Here is a 17,158-nt window from a genome sequence, read left to right on the forward strand (position 1 = left end):
GTTTAACAGATTTGTCTACACATGCATGATCCTCGTGAACCTCATCTTGCAGCCATCAAGCGAATTCTATGATACGTTCGAGGTACTCTTCACTTGGGCCTTCTGCTGCGACCATCTACATCTACTGATCTTGTGGTCTACACTGATGCTGACTAGGTTGATTGCCCGGATACGCGCAAGTCCACCTCGGGCTATGCTGTGTTTCTCGGTGACAATCTCGTCTCCTGGTCCTCCAAGCGTCAGAACACCATCTCAAGGTCCAGTGCTGAAGCTGAGTATCGCGTAGTGGCTAATGGTGTCGCCGAGGCCGCCTGGCTGCGCCAGCTCCTCCAGGAGCTCCACGCCCCTCTACGCCGTGCTACACTGGTGTATTGTGACAACATCAACGCGGTCTACATGTCCTCCAACCCAGTTCATCATCAGCTCACTAAGCACATCGAGATTGATCTTCACTTCGTTCGGGAGCGGGTTGTGATTGGTGATCTTCGTGTCCTTCATGTCTTGATTTCGTCTCAGTATGCGAACATCTTCACCAAGGGACTTCCCTCTTCGGTTTTCACATAGTTCAAGTCCAGTCTGAATGTGCGCAGTGGCTGACGATCAGACTGCGGAGGCGTGTTAGAATAGGCTATTGGGCCAGCCGCATGGGCCTAGGCGCCTAGGGCTTATATGGTAGTTGATTTGGTATTAGGCAAGGATCCACCTAATTGGGTATTGATCTATAAACCCCAGGTCATCCTTGCCTATATATTGTACACCTCCTGTGCTACTCATTAATCAATCTACTATATTCCCCAGCACACTTTCCTTCACATCCAAGTATAAAGTAGCCTTGTTTATTGTCAAAGTGCTCGACTTTTCAACACATCCTACAATTAGGGAGGAAGACTAGAGTGTAGGCAAAGTCGGTAGATTGTGTTGCTTGTCATTGCAGATTCTGAACATCAATGAAGCACTTGAGGTCGTAGTGTCCTCCATAAAGAACATATAACCTGAGCATATTGATATAGACAAAACATTGAGTAATGAAAAAAAAAGATTGAACATAGTAAACTTAACTGAAATGGAAGCAGTACTGTTGTAACAAGTTATTGATGTCAACACATTGCTAGAAGCTTTACCATTGTTTATTTCTCTTTTGAGAATCTGGTAATTCAATTCATTCTATTTCCTTCCAATTTGACCAGCTTTCACCATTAGGACTGCAGCTCTCCTTCAAGAGTTCACAGTCTTCCACTCTTATTCGCCGAATAGAAGTTGGTAGTGCTGGTAAAGACAACAAATTGGGACACGTAGAATTTGAGGCTCTCCAGACAGGAAAGGTCCTTCAAACTTGGCAGGGACTGGATTCCGCAATTCATGAAGCACAGATGCTGGATGGAACTTAAACTATCAGACCTTTCAAACAAAATGAATGGCTTGTTGCAACATTCAAGCGTGACCTGTGCTGGAATTGCAAAACCTTCTGTCGATAGCATGTCATTGAGCATTATGGAACTTCTAACAGTGAGTGATTTCTGTACACGACAGTGTGAAATATACTTGGCTGAGAGCTTTGGAACTAGCACCAATGTCAACTCATCAAGTTGTAGGGAAGGTAATCCTTCAAGCATGCACAAATCTGGCAAATGACTTAGTTCGAGTGTCTTCAAGGAGGTAAGATGACCAACCGATAAGCGAACAAAGCTTTTGTAGTCATATACAGTCTCACTTGCAAGCATGCAGTTGGATACATCGAGCTCCTCAAGGGACAATGGCATAGATTCGACTCCATGAGCCAATCCCAAAGAAGGACAAGAACTTAGATAAACGCTTAAAAGAGATGCTGCACCATTTATGCCCCTTAATGATCTGATACACCAGCACTCCAAAATAACCAAACTGTGCAGTGTTTTCAAGTGCTGGAAGACTGCTTCTGACGGGAGTGTAGTTAAACTCATAATACCTTGTAATTGTAAACGATTCAATGAACTGAGGCCTCCAAGGTAAATAGTTAAAGCCCAATCTGTAATACTGCAATTACAAAGATGAAGTTATTGTGTCCCAAGGCTATTTCTATAGAGGAGTTTTATCCTTTGCTCCTGGCAATGTATCCATGCCTTGATGATATTTTCTTTCACAAATGCTTCATCTCTTCCACCAGCTAGTCTGCTTTCAATGACTCGATGTGTTCTGCTACATCAGTATCCATCAATGGCATCATCTGCTTCAGATATGAATGCTCTTCCAATATTGTTTTTTAATTCGAGAACTTGACCCTGAATCCAGTTCCCAGATCAAAGCAAGTCGGGATGCCAGATTATCTGTTTTCATCATGCTTTCCTTTTCGTCATGTTGTTCCAGCTTATCATTGCAAAGAAACATAAGCAATGTGCACTCTGCAATTTGGAGAAATTCAAGGTGACTCGGGAGGCACGGTAGTGTCTTCAGATTTGGGACATGTCTAAGTGACAGATGAGAGCAATGCCTGAGGATCTCTGCATTGGGTGGTAGATATTGTAAAGAACTACAATTGTACAGACAAAATCTATTCAAATTATCAAAGTAGGAACCATTGAGTAACCAGCTTGGATATGCAGAAGATTTGTAACCCCAAATGAGAAGAAACTTTAGCCCAGGCGGAGGCATCAGCCCTTCAAGAACATCCAAATGAGAACTATCTTCTCCGCGCAAGTCATTGTCAAAACTCCAGTTCAGATGCAATCCCTCAAGATGCCTTTTCTGATGGAGCTTTGACTCTAAGGCTTCCACTTTTCCAGTGGCATTCTCAAGATTTGTGATACTTAAGATGCCACCAAGATTATTAATGTCCCTTCAGCCTACGCACACTAATTTTTTGAAGTTCCTGTTGTGAAATTAGCTTGCCCATGTAAGGAATCGGAGGGGCCCCTTCTTCAACTGGATAACCATAGTATTCATCAAGATATGCTCCCAGATGCTGTAGGTTACTTAAATTGCAAATTTTATCAGGCAGGCTCTTAACTTTAAAATTGAAGAGAAGTATCTGTAAGTGGTAGAGAGTGGACAATGACCTAGGCAGTTCAGAAATTGAAGTTCTAATGAGGTTCAAATACCGAAGATACTTCAGATCAGCAACAGATTGAGGTAACTTCCTTCCATCATAAGAGCACAAATACAATACACGTAATTTCTTCAAATTCTGCAGTACCTCATGGAAAATATCACTTACATTATCTACAAGGGGGTCGATGCAGATAACAGTGCGTAAATTTTGGATCTTGCAGATACTTTGCTTGTGCTTCTTCATACTCTCTACACGAACAGATAAATGTCAGAATAGCGCATGGTATTTCTGTCACATTATCATCTTCTAGTCTGAAGCAGTCCTCTCTAGACAGCTCCTCTGCCAAGTCATGTAGGAGATCATGTACATACAATCTTGTACCATATAAACTTTCAGAAGTTTGAAAGAACGAACAAGAGACCATCTCATTGATGTATTCCCTTCCAATATCGTCCATTCTCTTATCTTGGTTGCGTGAATCAACAAGTCCCTCTGCTATCCATAGATAAAGCAACTCCTCAACTGAATACTTGTGGCCTTTTGGAAATAAGCTGCAATACAGAAAGCACCTCTGGTGGCGTGGATCTAACTTCTCATAACTCCACAATAGAGCTCTCCTGGGTCCGCTTATGTTTCTAATCTTTAGAGCATCTTTCCATGTGGTGAGATCTTTATTCCTGCTTAGCTGAGAACCCAGAACTTGTGCTGCCAAAGGAGATTGTCCAAGCTGTTTAGCAATCTTCTCTGCAATCCCATCTAGCTCTGCACGCAGATGCTCATCTCTGATTTCTGCTCCTGAGAAGGAATGGTATTTGAAAAGTTTCAGGAATTCCGTGTCTTCCATGCTTTCCAAATGAACCACATGTTTACAGCAAAGAGCAACAGGAAATGTATCCCGTCGAGAAGTAACCAAAACTTTGCTGCCCACCCGCTGAGAAACTAGAGGAGCTCGGATTCTTGAAACTAGACATCATCCAAGACGAGGAATTTCTCTGACTGTTGCAGCATGTCACTTAATTTGCACTGAAGAGTATCAAGATTATCGACACGTGGGCATTCTCCCTTTGCAGAAGACTCAATGATCTCTCGTGTATGAGCACGGACATCCAGCTTGCGGGAGATGCAGACCCACATCCTGACATCAAAATGTTTCTTCACCCTGTCATTGCTGTAGACATATTGTGCCAAGGTGGATTTTCCAGCACCTCCATGAGCAACAATGGCCACACCAGAGTAGCCAGCTGAGTTATCCTTGTTTGTAAGAAGATCTATTATATGATTGCGATCGGAGTCGCGACCAAACACTTTTGGAGGGGGCAGTGATGTTGTCAAAGGGACAGCTGCTGTTGGCACATCTCTAATGCCACCTAGAGCTGGTAACCCAAGAAGCTGACGGAAGTCCTTGACTTTTGCTAAGATGCTCGAGTTCATTCAGCTGGCGAAGTAGCTCCCTGTTCCCAGGAAGCAGGTTGGACATCCTGCTTGTGGCAACACGCAAAGGCTTCAGGACTTTGGCTCTAACCCCCGCTGGGGAGCGATCATCATTTCCATTCTTCGCCTTGTGCCTGAGGACACTGTACTCGTGCTCGTCAAGCAGATCTTCAGCAGTGTACAGGGCTTCTTTGAGCTGCCCGAGCCATGCTTCCAAGTTTCTGCGGTGGGGACTCGCTTCAGCCGCTTCGATTACCAGATTGAACTGTGGCATGATGCTCGTCTCCAGTTCATGGAGCTCATTCGCCATGTCAACGCGAAGGTAGGTTGAAGCGAGCTTATTCAAGATGTATGAAGCCAGAGCCTGTGCGGGATGACTCCAGTGGACTTGATACTTGAAGTCAGTCGCCGAAGGAACTCCACCCCTTCCCCGGAGCGTCCAGGACAGGCGACTCGGGGGCGACCGTGCCGGCACTCCATCTCGCCCCCTCTGCGCCTCCCCTCCGGCCGCCGTCACCGTCCTCCAGCACGAGGCGGCGGCGGCGGCCAGCGGTGGACCCGAAAAAAGAGCATCCGTCCGCACCTTCACCTCCCTCCCACTCCCTCTAGCTCATCCCCTCCCTACCTCTCCAACTCCGGCGATGTCCGGCGGCCTGCCGGCCGGATCTTGGTCCCTAGGGGCCGGATCTGGCGCATGCTCGCTGTGCCGGGTCGGGGCTGCCTGTGGTGTCCGGATCAGCCCCCATGGGCGGTGGTGGCTTCAGCCGGCCTCCCGCTTCCGGTCGGCGTGTGGCTCTGGCGTTTGGCAGGCGTGCTGGGCTGCAGCCGGTTTGCGCCGTGGCCTGCTGCGTGGATCTGGCCGGGGCAGTGGCGATCGGCGGTCCCAGTGGCATCCTCGCCAGATCTGTGATGGCGCATGCAGGGCGCCCGGGGCCGGGCGGCAGAGGCCTGCAGTTGGCCGTCTCGGCAGCGCCTGGCAGGGTCCTGGTGTCTGGGCGCCCCCACTGCTACCTCCGGTGCGTACGACGGCCGGCGGGGCAGGATCTAGCCCCACAGGGCTGCTGGGGTGAAAACCCCGCCAGGCTCTTGCCTTGGGCCGACGACGGTGTCCCAACGAAGTTGGCGTCTGCCGATGTCATCCCAAGGCTTTGTTGATCCCACGGTGCTCTTCGCTGGAGTCACTCCTCACTGTACTGTGTCTTCGTTCTATTCTTCGCATAGGTTTGCCCTGCCTCAGTTGATGTTGTCGCTGCAGTCGCTTGGCTGTTCACAGCGGCTTCCTTAGTCGTTGTGGCTAGAAGCAGAAAGACTTTTTTTTTTGAATGAAAGGGCTTCACAGTGAAAAAAAGAATAGAAGGAATAACTTTTTTTCTTTTTGAAAAGAAAGATAAAACACAAGGATACACGGGTGAATTAGGTTGGGAGATAATACGACAACCGTTCCATGGCAATAGCGCAAGAAATACTTGTTGGTATTTCTTAACGCATACAGAAATGATTCGCAAGCGTATGGAATTACTGTTGTAGTAGTTCATCCGGAAATATTTAAGGTATCGTATTTCCGCGAAGAACGGATGTGTAGAAGTTTCTTAGCTAGCTCACCTAAGGTAACGAGAAGAAGGATAGCTCGGGTAGCGAGGTTTTTTAAGGATAGAGATCCTAAGCTAAGATAGCTTTACCATTATAGACTTGCTTCGGGCACCGGATAACACTTTGTTTGCCAAGTATTGCCGGTCTACAACCCTACGCCATATCCGAATGTGGGGGATTATGAAGGACGGATAGGACTATTTGTAGGTTTAGTGTTGGTTTTAGTGAATTTCTTACAAATGTTGGCGGTAAGAATTATGAGTTAAGCACCGCCAATAGAGAGCTTGGAATTGAATGGGGACACTTCTCCACCGAGCTCCACACCCTCTATTTATAGTGTAGAGAGGCATGGGGGGGTATTTGTAGGCAGCAGGAGGTCAGTTGGGTACCTTGGGGCACCAAGCGGCGGCTAGGGGGGCCGACCGGCCCTTGGATGCACCGCCTTTGCATCCTACGGTGCTGGTTGGCTCCCAATGGCAGTTGTAGGAGTGGCATGTGCAAAGATTTGGACAGGAGGTCGGTTTGGAGGTCGATTGGAGGCCTCCAAGCCTATGACGGTGGGCCGGTGGATCCGCGTCAACTCCATCTTGTCCATTGGTTGAAACCGACTTGGATCAACGCTTGACAATGCTTCTGGAGCAGCTCCCACGGATCAGTGACATGGCCAGGCCACCTGGCACCCCGGGCGGTGCCCTTGTGAGGTCGGCCGGTGTGGCCAAGTGGGCCCAAGGCCCCCTGCCATGTCTGCTTGCTCCCTATATTCATATTTGTCACCATTTTAGCCCATTTTTGCTATAATTTTCTGCATACAAATAATTCTACAAGCACAAGTGGAACTGGCTGAATTATAAACAAAATGCAACACATGTGATGATGTTTTACCTCACTTTATCATGCTTTTGGGTGGAATGTTGATGGTAAAAATAGGTGTTAGTGACCATCAACACGGAGCTGGTCGGCGACTTCGCCGCCACCGCGGCTGCAGTCATGGCTACCGTGAACGTGGAAGACATCCTCCGCGGCGGTGGCCAGGGGCCTTAGTTTGTACCTAGGGTCCTTTAAATGAATAAAGAAATCTTTTTAGGTCACCAGTTTTGATTTCTGTTTTCTCTTTTGCTCTCGATCCATCGCAATCGTTGATGATTTGGTTGTTCGATATTACCGTCATTCATGACCTCGCCCGGGGTCGATGTTGGCATTTCTTAGCGCAATCATCAAGTATGGAGATGAAATCCATTCCTGGCAACGACACTATAAATGCATGTTCATATTTCTTAGCATCATCACTAAGATTTGGATAAATCTTAGCAATGTCGTCAAGGAACACCAACACGATAGTTCTTAACGATTACAAAAAATATCCACAAGCATACGGATCTATCATTGTAGCATTTCACTCGAAAGTATTCAGTGTATCGTTATTTATATTTTCCCAAAGGAGGGCAAGGTATAAGAGCCTAGCATGGATATGAACAAGATTACATACTTGCATAGTAAACAAATAGTACATCACAGGGGTAAAATGATATTTCAAGGATAGTGGACACACACTTGGGCCAACCTCAAGGATAAAAGAGAAACAAAGAATAAAAGAATGTTCCTAAGCGGAGCAGACATGTTCTAATATAGCCATGCAAAGAACAGTTGATGATCATACAAATTACATGGTTAGAGCTAGTACTAAGTGTAAGATGGACGGGGAGAGCTCTAGGCACTGGTCTGCCAGCAAGTCAGGGAGACTTTAATACTCCTACACAATACCCGAACGTGAGGGATTACAAGGGACGGACAGGGCTGTCACCACTTGTCGCCTACCCCTCAACCGTGGAGTACCATCATATCTGAAGGTTTCCGTGCACCCGAGCACCATGTCTGTGTACACAAAAACTACCCATATCCCCTCGAGACTCTGACCCTATGGATCGACAAGCATAGGACATGGGCAAACCCGAAGGAACGACGAACCACCACCTCAACTTAGCTCTACTCCTAATCATACAAATTGTATGAATGATTAAGCATAAAGTTGCACATGTTAAGATCATAGCATAGAAACTATATGCTAGTTCATATGTCATGATTATAACATGAAAACTATACTCTAGTTCCATAGCATAACTATATTTATAAAATGAGAGCATGACTTTGAAAGAAATTCTATTTGTATTCATACCATGCTTTCTCTTTTTCTTCCAAGGAGCCAGGCCCTCCTTGATAGCTCTTGCTAGCTCCAAATGCTACTAAAAGCTAAAAAGAGTACAAGGTGTAGTGTGAGGTGTAGAGCCCAAATGAGGTGTGTTTGACGGAGAGCTCCACCCATGCTTATATACAGTTTGTGGTCAATTTGGCGTAGATAAATTAGAAAACTACCCTAAACCGACCAAGCATGCCACCATGCAACCGCCTACAGAAGATGGGCTCGGGAGGTGGTAGTGGGGGTGCGGGCACACCTAGGGTGCAGGTGCACCCTGGCTAGCCCCGCTGGCCATCGCCTTGCTCCGATGGGCTACGGGCTGGGCCTAGGTTGCTTCCTCAGTGGTGCTCAGCCTAGTTTTAGCGTGTAGGTGGGCTTTTCCTTGGCTCCTTTGTGCTTTTCTACTTTACACTTTCCTATGTTGCGCCTTTTTATCATATTTCCATGTATTTCATGAATAAGTCCTGCAATATCCAATACATGTGGAAATATGTCAATAGTAGAAGCATATGTGTCAAAAGTTTGTTCATTTCTCCCGTTTTGGATATTAATTGGTGACTGGATTTGGTCGTTAAGGACCGCCAACAAATCCCCCAAGCTTAACATTTGTTCATCCTGAGCAAATAGCTAAGTACTTGGTTATTGATCAGGAGTTGCTACTATCCTGAATATATTTCAGAAGTGCCATACCTATAACAAAGTATTCTTCTTCAATTTAAATAAGTCGGTATTTTTATCCACCCTTTACTTTGATCCCTATGGGGCATATAGCTTCTCCAAGTTCTTGGGCGGTTGCAAGATAGAACGGTTATAACAGAATCACCAGTCATTCATTCTTTGATCAACTATCTATCCGGAGGTTTTTATGAGTTTTGCAAAATAATTGTAAGTTCCTTGAATGATTCTCTCGATCGCTCAATGTGTATGAAACCTCACCAAGGCATTTGAAATTTGTCTTCTTTTTATCCTACCACTAAAGGCTTTTTGTGGTGTTTTGGGTAGGTATGAAATTGAGGCATACTTGCATCACATATTTTGTTAAGTCAAAAAACGGACCTCAAGGAGATGCAAGTCATACACTTTGATCAAGACATGCAAGTGTGTGGAATTTTAAACTTTTTCTAATTCTAAGTATTTTTGGTACTCCTTTGAATTATGCCTCTCTCTCTTTTTGGATGAATGCCTTTTATTTGAAAATATGGGCTATATTTATTTCTTTATTTCTTTCTTTCATGCTCTTTGGTATGCATTTTTTTCTCTCATGCCTTCTAGCATGTATATTTTTCTTTTCTCTCTTTTTTAGCATAGCCCATACTATTCTTTTGGCATATAAAACTTTAGAGAGAGACCCATGATAAATGAATGGAGTAATTATTTGGTGGATGAAAAAAACATGTTTTTGTGTAACTCTCAGTGTAAGAGTTAGCAGTTTATTTGTGGGTGTACGTGTGTCTTGATCATGGGTGCATGATGAGAATCTCAACAAGGGTCATAACAATTTAACAAAGCTCAATGCAAAAACAAATAGCATATGACTAAGGTTTTGCATGAATATTATGTCATGTGGCCTTAGTAGGTATTCTTAATCATTGAGGAACTTTGAATTTTAGCATTTTTTTAAAATTGAAAACTTTAGATGTCTAGTCTGTCTTAGAACAAAATTATAGCAAATTCTATTTGTAGCATAGCATAACTTGCAGCAACTTAGAAAAGGAGCATATATTTGCATCCCATAAGTTTTTAAGTTTTTAGGATGAGACATTTTTAGCCAACAAACTTAAATCATGGGGAATACTAAGTTACAGTCTAGACATAGATGAATTATAGATAGAGCAACTTTTAATTATTTTAACTTAGGAGAAACTAATTTTTTTTAAAACACATATGAGAGTGGAATTCGTATTTTTGGTATTTTTATCGTATTTCTTTTTTTATTTTTTAAAATTTTAGCTTTTTTAAATGCTAAATAAATAAATACAGAAAATAAATATGAAAATTTAAAATACGAAAAAGACACAAGCTACCTCTATGGGGTCCTCCCCCAAGCTAGCTCATGGCCTATGGTCCTGGATTGTATCCCATAGACCACATGATGTTGCTTCAGCAGCACGTTCATTTGGGCCATCTGTGGTTGCTACTAAAGCTGCCAATAGGTCGTATCCTGCACATGAGTGTTAAGTGTATTTTATATTTTACCTATGCAGATCTCCAGTCCTCCAAGGTGTGTGTTGATGTCGTCTAGTTCGTGACGATCCAAAGTAGACTGTCATGGCTGGACGGATGGTGGTAGTCCCTCGGAGTCGGAGGAGTGAGCATATCTCCATGCTGCATCGTCAGCCTCATGCCATCCCAATCCACCGGTCTCATGTGGTTGCAGGGTGTGCCCCAACCAGGCTAGTACCCGGGTGTGAACCTAGGCATTTGCATGGCCGGTAACCACTCCAGCATGGTATGCTTGAGGCACAAGTCAAGTCAGGTGTTGGCGGTGGCTGATGAGAGCTGGCTGCTTCGTTCCTAGTCCTGCTCCTTGTTGCCCTACTGAGAAACAGAACTCTTGTGTGCTTTCTCTTGCTCAACAAGAGTGAAGGTTAGCTTCGAGGACTTATACAAAGAGCGTTCTGGGTTAGGTAATGAAATCTCATTTGTATATCCAAAAAAACATAAGATTCCCAGCATCATCATATTTCAAATGATGCCCTTGAATCAAGTAGTGCTCATCAATACTGATGCATGGAGTGGAGATGTATGTTACATCTTGTCCATCCATTGCACAAATACTAGTGGCAATACGAGTCACAAGGGACGTGCTAGAGATAGATGTAGAAGCCTTGAATTTTTCTAACCAATGTTTAAAAAATTCTTTTACATGAGCAATTTTAATATTTTTAAGCATGGCATAGAGAATTTGCATTTTCGCATGATAAACAAATCGAATGTCCTGTCTAGCGAACAAAGTCATGGCAATCCAATGATGCATGAACCTCAAAGTAGGATGATGAATATTCATATTTCGAGGTTGAAACTTGCCAACTACGTTTTGACCCAAAATTAGTCTCCATAATTCATGGCAATTAAATCCTTTGAGAGCACGATCTAAGTCAATTGAGCATTTTATACTAAAACCTAAGTGAGAACTGAGATTTCTCCATGTAAGATAATATTCTTGCTCAAAAAGACAGAAACTAATCCCACTCTCAACTTATTGCAAAGGGCATAAAAACTGATTTGTTAGGAGGCGAGAACCTTGTTCGTCAACGGGAGCAACATTCTCCCATCCAACGGCTTTCCAGATGGTGACGAATTCGATGTCCATACCTATCTTATGGAGAAGGTCGGGGTCAACTCACGGTTCTTGATGAGGTTGTACGCTTGCGTCTCCCGGTCTCCTTCCAAGTCAAGGTGGGGATCATCATCACCTTCCTCCATCGGTTGTTCTTGCTCCTCTTCTTGCACTTCCATCGGCTCTATTTGTTCATCTTCATGCATCAGGCTCTCTTTGGGCTCAATGTAGCGCACGCTTGAGCTTCCACGGGCGTGACTTGAGCTTGCTCCTACGACCTTCTTGAAAACACCAGCGAGCTGCCTACCGAACTTGCCCATGGCAAAAACAACACAAAAAGCTCGAAAATGGGGTTACGTTAGCAAAAATAAATTGAACAAGCCATGAGCTTGGCTTGGTGGTCTTGAGCGTAGGATTTTTTGCAGAGTTTCCTTGCTCTCAAGCTTTATGGAACAAATATTTTTGCAAGTGGTGAAGCAAAGAGAGTGAGAAGGATTCCAATTTTGAGTGGTGTGTGAGTGAGGGCTCACACCTGAGCTCTCTTATTTATAGCATGAAGCACCGGCTAAGAGGGGGTGGGAGCAACGACGCCTAACCGTTGGAGAAGCAGTAGCCGCAGCGGCGCTGGGTAGGGTGCAGCCGCACCTCAGGTACGCCCGCACTAGAGGTGGGCTAGCTCGGTCCCCCCTTTGGCCGGTGGCTCCCAATGGCTCCCTAAGAGCTAGCCGTTGGGGTTTTGCAATTTGTTGAATCCCCCTCTCTCATAAATGATTTTCCACAAAACTTTTATTATATTTTGAATTTTCATAAATATTTTAAAAATGAGAAATGATAAGAGAAAAATCTATACTATCAGAAAACAATTTTTATTTTATTTTTCTGAAAAGTTTATTTTGAAGCAAAATTTTAAATTTTGAATTTTGAATTTTTAATTTTTTAATTTTTGATTTTTTAAAAGATAACTACCGATTTACCTTTGGTAAGGGTTCGGCATTTATAGTCCGTCGGCAAGACTTCTCCTTCATTGCTCTGCAGCTGCATGAACAAACTCAGGGGAATTCTGGTTTGCCCCGGGATTTTCCCCAAATGGTTGGCTGGAATAGCAGGCAACCATTTGAGCAATTTGTGTTTTGATCATTTTATTAAAACTTAATTGATTCTTAACAGAGGAGGATAAATTTTTAATGTTTAGAATTTATATTTTCAATCATTTTATCATTAAACATCAACTTTTCAGTGATATTTTCATTAATTTTAGCCTAGGCTTAAGACCAGGTCTTTCAAGGAGGGTTGGATTGAATTAAAATTTGAATTGTAATTATTATTACCTCCGTTGCAGGCGGGATTGATTGTTCCACCCATTGTTATTATGTCAGAACCTGTTGTTGATGAATGCAGTGTCTTCACAGGTCTTAGGGCAATCATTCCCCGAGTGTTCGACATTTCCACACACCTCGCAAGTCATTTGCGTGTCTATGGCTTAGACGATGCCTTTCATAGCTTCTTTTCGTGGGCCCATTTGTCTAGTCTTTTTAACAAAAGATCGGCCTCCTTCATGGTATGCATGCCTTTTTATTGTTTTCTCTCTTCCCCCACCTTTTGTTTGCCACCATCTTTTCGATGAGAGCCGTGGCTTCCGCGGTGTTCCTTGTGAAGTTTTTTCCTATGGGCAAAACAAATGCCCAGAGGGGCAAAATTTGTCCCACGTGTTGACAGCTTCCTTCTCCTTGTAAAACCACTATTTCATCTTCCCCGCGAGGGAGAAGAGAAACAGACAGAGCCTGATACTTACTGGTGCGACGTCTTTGATGACAATGGTGTCGCACAGCTCAAGGAAGTGTTGGAGGTGCGTGTTCATGTCCTCGCTAGGCAAACCACATAATTGGTTTGCCTACAGCATCCTGATCAGGCCAGTGCGAAGCTCGAAGTTTCTAGTGCCCATGTTGATAGCAGGCCCAACGGGCACATTGGAAATAACAGGGGTGGAGTAGGCATGGAGTGACTTGGCCATGAGTGAAGTAGCGGATGGTGCAAGGGTGACTGATTTAATTACCGTCGGAGTGACGGAGGAAGAAGTGGTATGGGACCTATTCTCTCTTAGGAGCGCCTCCAGATTATCTATAACATTCTGTAATTCTGTGTAATAAAAAAAATCCCAACTTTTTAAAATTTTTTTGCTTGAATGTGTGTTGCATGTAAATGTTAGGTCAAACTCAAGTCAAATGTTTTCTCTTCCGGAAGCAAATTCAAAATCTGTGCTTCAAAACTTTTTACAACAAACTGATTGTCATGAAGATTGATCACCTACGTGATGAGAACTGTTTGCAAATAAAATGTTTTTAGGAAAAATTAAAACCTAGGTTGAATTTGAGCCACACTCAAATTCAACATACAACCCGCACTAATGGTTTATTAATTCCTAAAACGTAAACCTAACTCTCTCCCATCCCCTTCAAATTGAGTTTACAAATAAATTGATGCACCAATTAGTATAAGATGCATGTGTGATTTGGATCTTTTTATTTGTGCTTGGAGGTAGCCTTGATTCCTAGAATTCCCTAGAGAAAATAGGAAATCTTTCTTCTTTGCTCTAACGACCGCGTGCGCGGCATGCGGAAGCGACACCCGCTCTAGTCGCGAGTGCCGTGCGGCGCCACGTGGGGCCCTCTGGCCAGCGATGGGAAGCCGCAGAAGGCCGCTCGCCTCCATCTCCCTTCCATCGCCCCTCTATTGCTTTTTCATCCTTGTAGTGTCGTCTTCTTCCTTCACTTGCCCCGTCCCCTTGTTTTCCATCGGAGCCATAGCCTTTCGTCGCTCGCTCCGTCACTCATTGCGAACGCCACGCCTTCGTAGCCCCCCTAAAGTTGTGTCCCATAGCACCCTTGACCGTGTGGACTAGTGTCGTGACCTGCCACCCTTCACAAAGCTTCCTGAGTCAGCGCTAAGATGCACGCCGCGTGTCCCCATGGCGCGGACTATTGGGGTTTAGTCCCACATCGTGTAGCGATGGTGGGAGAGCACAACATATAAGGCAGAAGAAGCCCCCACCTATTAAGTTAGGCTTTTGGGTTGGGAAGGCCTAAGGCTTTATATGTTGTAGCTCCGGTGGACTTGGGACCTGTGGGAGCACAGGCTCATGGACATGAGCCAGGCCGGCTATAAGCCAGTTCCAAGACCATGAACTCGGTGGTCACCACCGGTTCCAACAATTGGTATCAGAGCCCATGGTCAAAAAAGCTAAACCATTGTTGGGGTTTAGTCCCACATCGTGTAACGATGGTGGGGGAGCACAACATATAAGGCGGAAGAAGCCCCCACCTATCAGGCTAGTCTTTTGGGTTGGGAAGGCCTAAGGCCTTATATGTTGTAGCTCCGGTGGACCTAGGACGTATGGGAGCGTAAACTCGTGGACATGAGCCGGGCCAACTATAAGCCAGTTCCAAGACCGTGAACTCGGTGGTCTCCACTGGTTCCAACATGAACGCCATGATCATCGCCTCCTGTAGCATGGTCCACCCCTCGGTGAACACTAGCCGTAGGCTATAAGAACCCAAGCTGGATGCCTCCCTTGCCCTCTCCCTCTCCTAGCCACTGTAGCCCTTTCCTCTCTACCTCCCTTCTCATCCCAAGGCCGCCATGGCCAAGACTCCCTGAGGCCACGATGCCGCGACCACGCCACTGCCGCGGAGCTCTTCCTATAGCCTTGCAACGAGCCTTTGTCACCATAGAGCCACGCAACTACCATGATGGGCGTGCCCACACCATGAAGCCATCGTGACTGTGTCATCTTCCTCAGAGCCCCGCTGGCGCCGCGGCATTCTTTCGCTCTAGGAGCCTTGTCGACCCACCTTGCCTCTCTGAGCCCCGCGGGCCACCCTAGATCACTAGTAAGCCCCCATCGTTGGCCAAGCCCCCACCTTTACTACCTTATAGCCTCATCATGAGCTTCACCCTTGATCTTGGTCACAGCTCAAAGACATGCTGACCGCCTCTCCACCCGGACCGCCTCGACTGTTCGCAACACCTAGGTTCACTGTCTCACCTAGCCACCACGACACCTGGCCACGCCACCTCACTTGAGAACACGTCGATGCCGAGCAAGCAGGAGTAGAACCGTGCCTTCACCTCGAGCCAACCACTTCCGTGACCACACCGCCGCACCAGAGTCCACACACTGCCCCAACTCTTCCTGCTACCCCAGACTTCGCCGGTGAGACCATCAGGGCCCAAAGTCTCGACGTTTTCTTCCTTATCGACCGCCTAACCCCTATGCTCGCCTTTGAGCCGCTGATGCAGCGCCTCAACTCACCTCACGACCACATCCTCAACCTCCACCAGGCGCCCATCTCTATCAAGCCATGCCTCGACAACGTCTGCGCTAGTGTCATCATGCCCACCCATAGGAATGCCAGGGCACACCACCAAGCCACACCGCTAGAACAACTTCTTCGAGCCCCACGTCAATAGCCAGAGCCCAGTGCTGAGCCATGAGAATGCATAAATGGCATCGACGCGACCTCGGCCTTTCCTGCACTGACCCCTACCTACACCACATGGATGCTCAGCGCCAAACCCATCGGTGAGCCATCCATATCCCAAGGTGTCAACAAAATATGGTCGGCAGATCTCCGATGGTATCCCACAAAGGTAGATTGATCGACAGAGGTACGATCAGCAGAGGTGTGCGTGATTAGGAACTAGATGTGACACAAGGCGCAGAGACAACAATTTAGATAGGTTCAGGCCGTCTGATCGACGTAATACACTACGTCCTATGTCTTTAGTGTATTGTATTGAATATGGGATGTATGTAGATGTCGACTAGGGTAACCCTACCTCTCCTTATATACTCTGGAGGGGTAGGGTTACAAGGAAAGTATCCTATTTGGTACTATACAATATCTTGCGGTGCATGTCGACCAGTGCTGTGCATGCCTTGATCTTGTGGGTTGGGCCACCTCTGAGGGTGCGGCCCATGTCTTGTCTTGTGGATATCGGGGGCCATACCCCCATAGCTAGTCCCCAAGCCTAACAGTAGGTGACATAGTCACATGGTGCCAAGGTTAGAAAGTAGAAGAAAGGCAGAAGACCGATCGAGCAGGCAACCATCCCATGGGCGGAGCCCTGAATTGAAAAGCGCACATTCACCACAAGGTGAAGTGTGCCCGCTTGGTCCCTGAGCCTGCTAGAAGATGAAGAATGAATCTTGTAGCAGGGTCAAAGAAAAAGAAATCTAAAAGCTTACCGACATCATCTGACATGCATGTATCAAGACCCTAGTCGTGCTGCCCAAGATCAGCACCCTGATTAGAACAACATGGAGCAACTTGATAGCACACCGATGAGGCGTAGCAAGATCCGACCATCAAGGGAGTCCCCAGCATAGCTAGCGACGTCCGTGCACCAAGGAGTCCCTGGCGTAGCTAGTGATGTCCGAGCACCGAGGAGTCCCTGGCGTAGCTAGCGATGTTTGAGCACCGAGGTGTCCCTAGCATAGCCGGTGATGTCCGCAAGGTGAAGTGTGCCCACTTAGTCCTCGAGCACAAAGAATCCGAGCACCGAGGAGTCCTCTGCGTAGCTGGCGATGTCCGCAAGGTGAATTGGGGTGAAGTGTGCCCACTTAGTCCCTGATCATGAA

The 17,158-nt window shown here is 45.9% G+C and overlaps 1 pseudogene; it reads right to left on the minus strand.

The window, feature by feature from the left end:
* Nucleotides 1-772: 772 nt before the first annotated feature.
* The window catches only part of LOC136503873 (putative disease resistance protein RGA3), a 56,675-nt pseudogene continuing 40,289 nt past the window's right edge, over nucleotides 773-17,158 (minus strand).

Source organism: Miscanthus floridulus, chromosome 14, assembly GCF_019320115.1.
Source record: "Miscanthus floridulus cultivar M001 chromosome 14, ASM1932011v1, whole genome shotgun sequence".
Lineage (NCBI taxonomy): Eukaryota > Viridiplantae > Streptophyta > Magnoliopsida > Poales > Poaceae > Miscanthus > Miscanthus floridulus.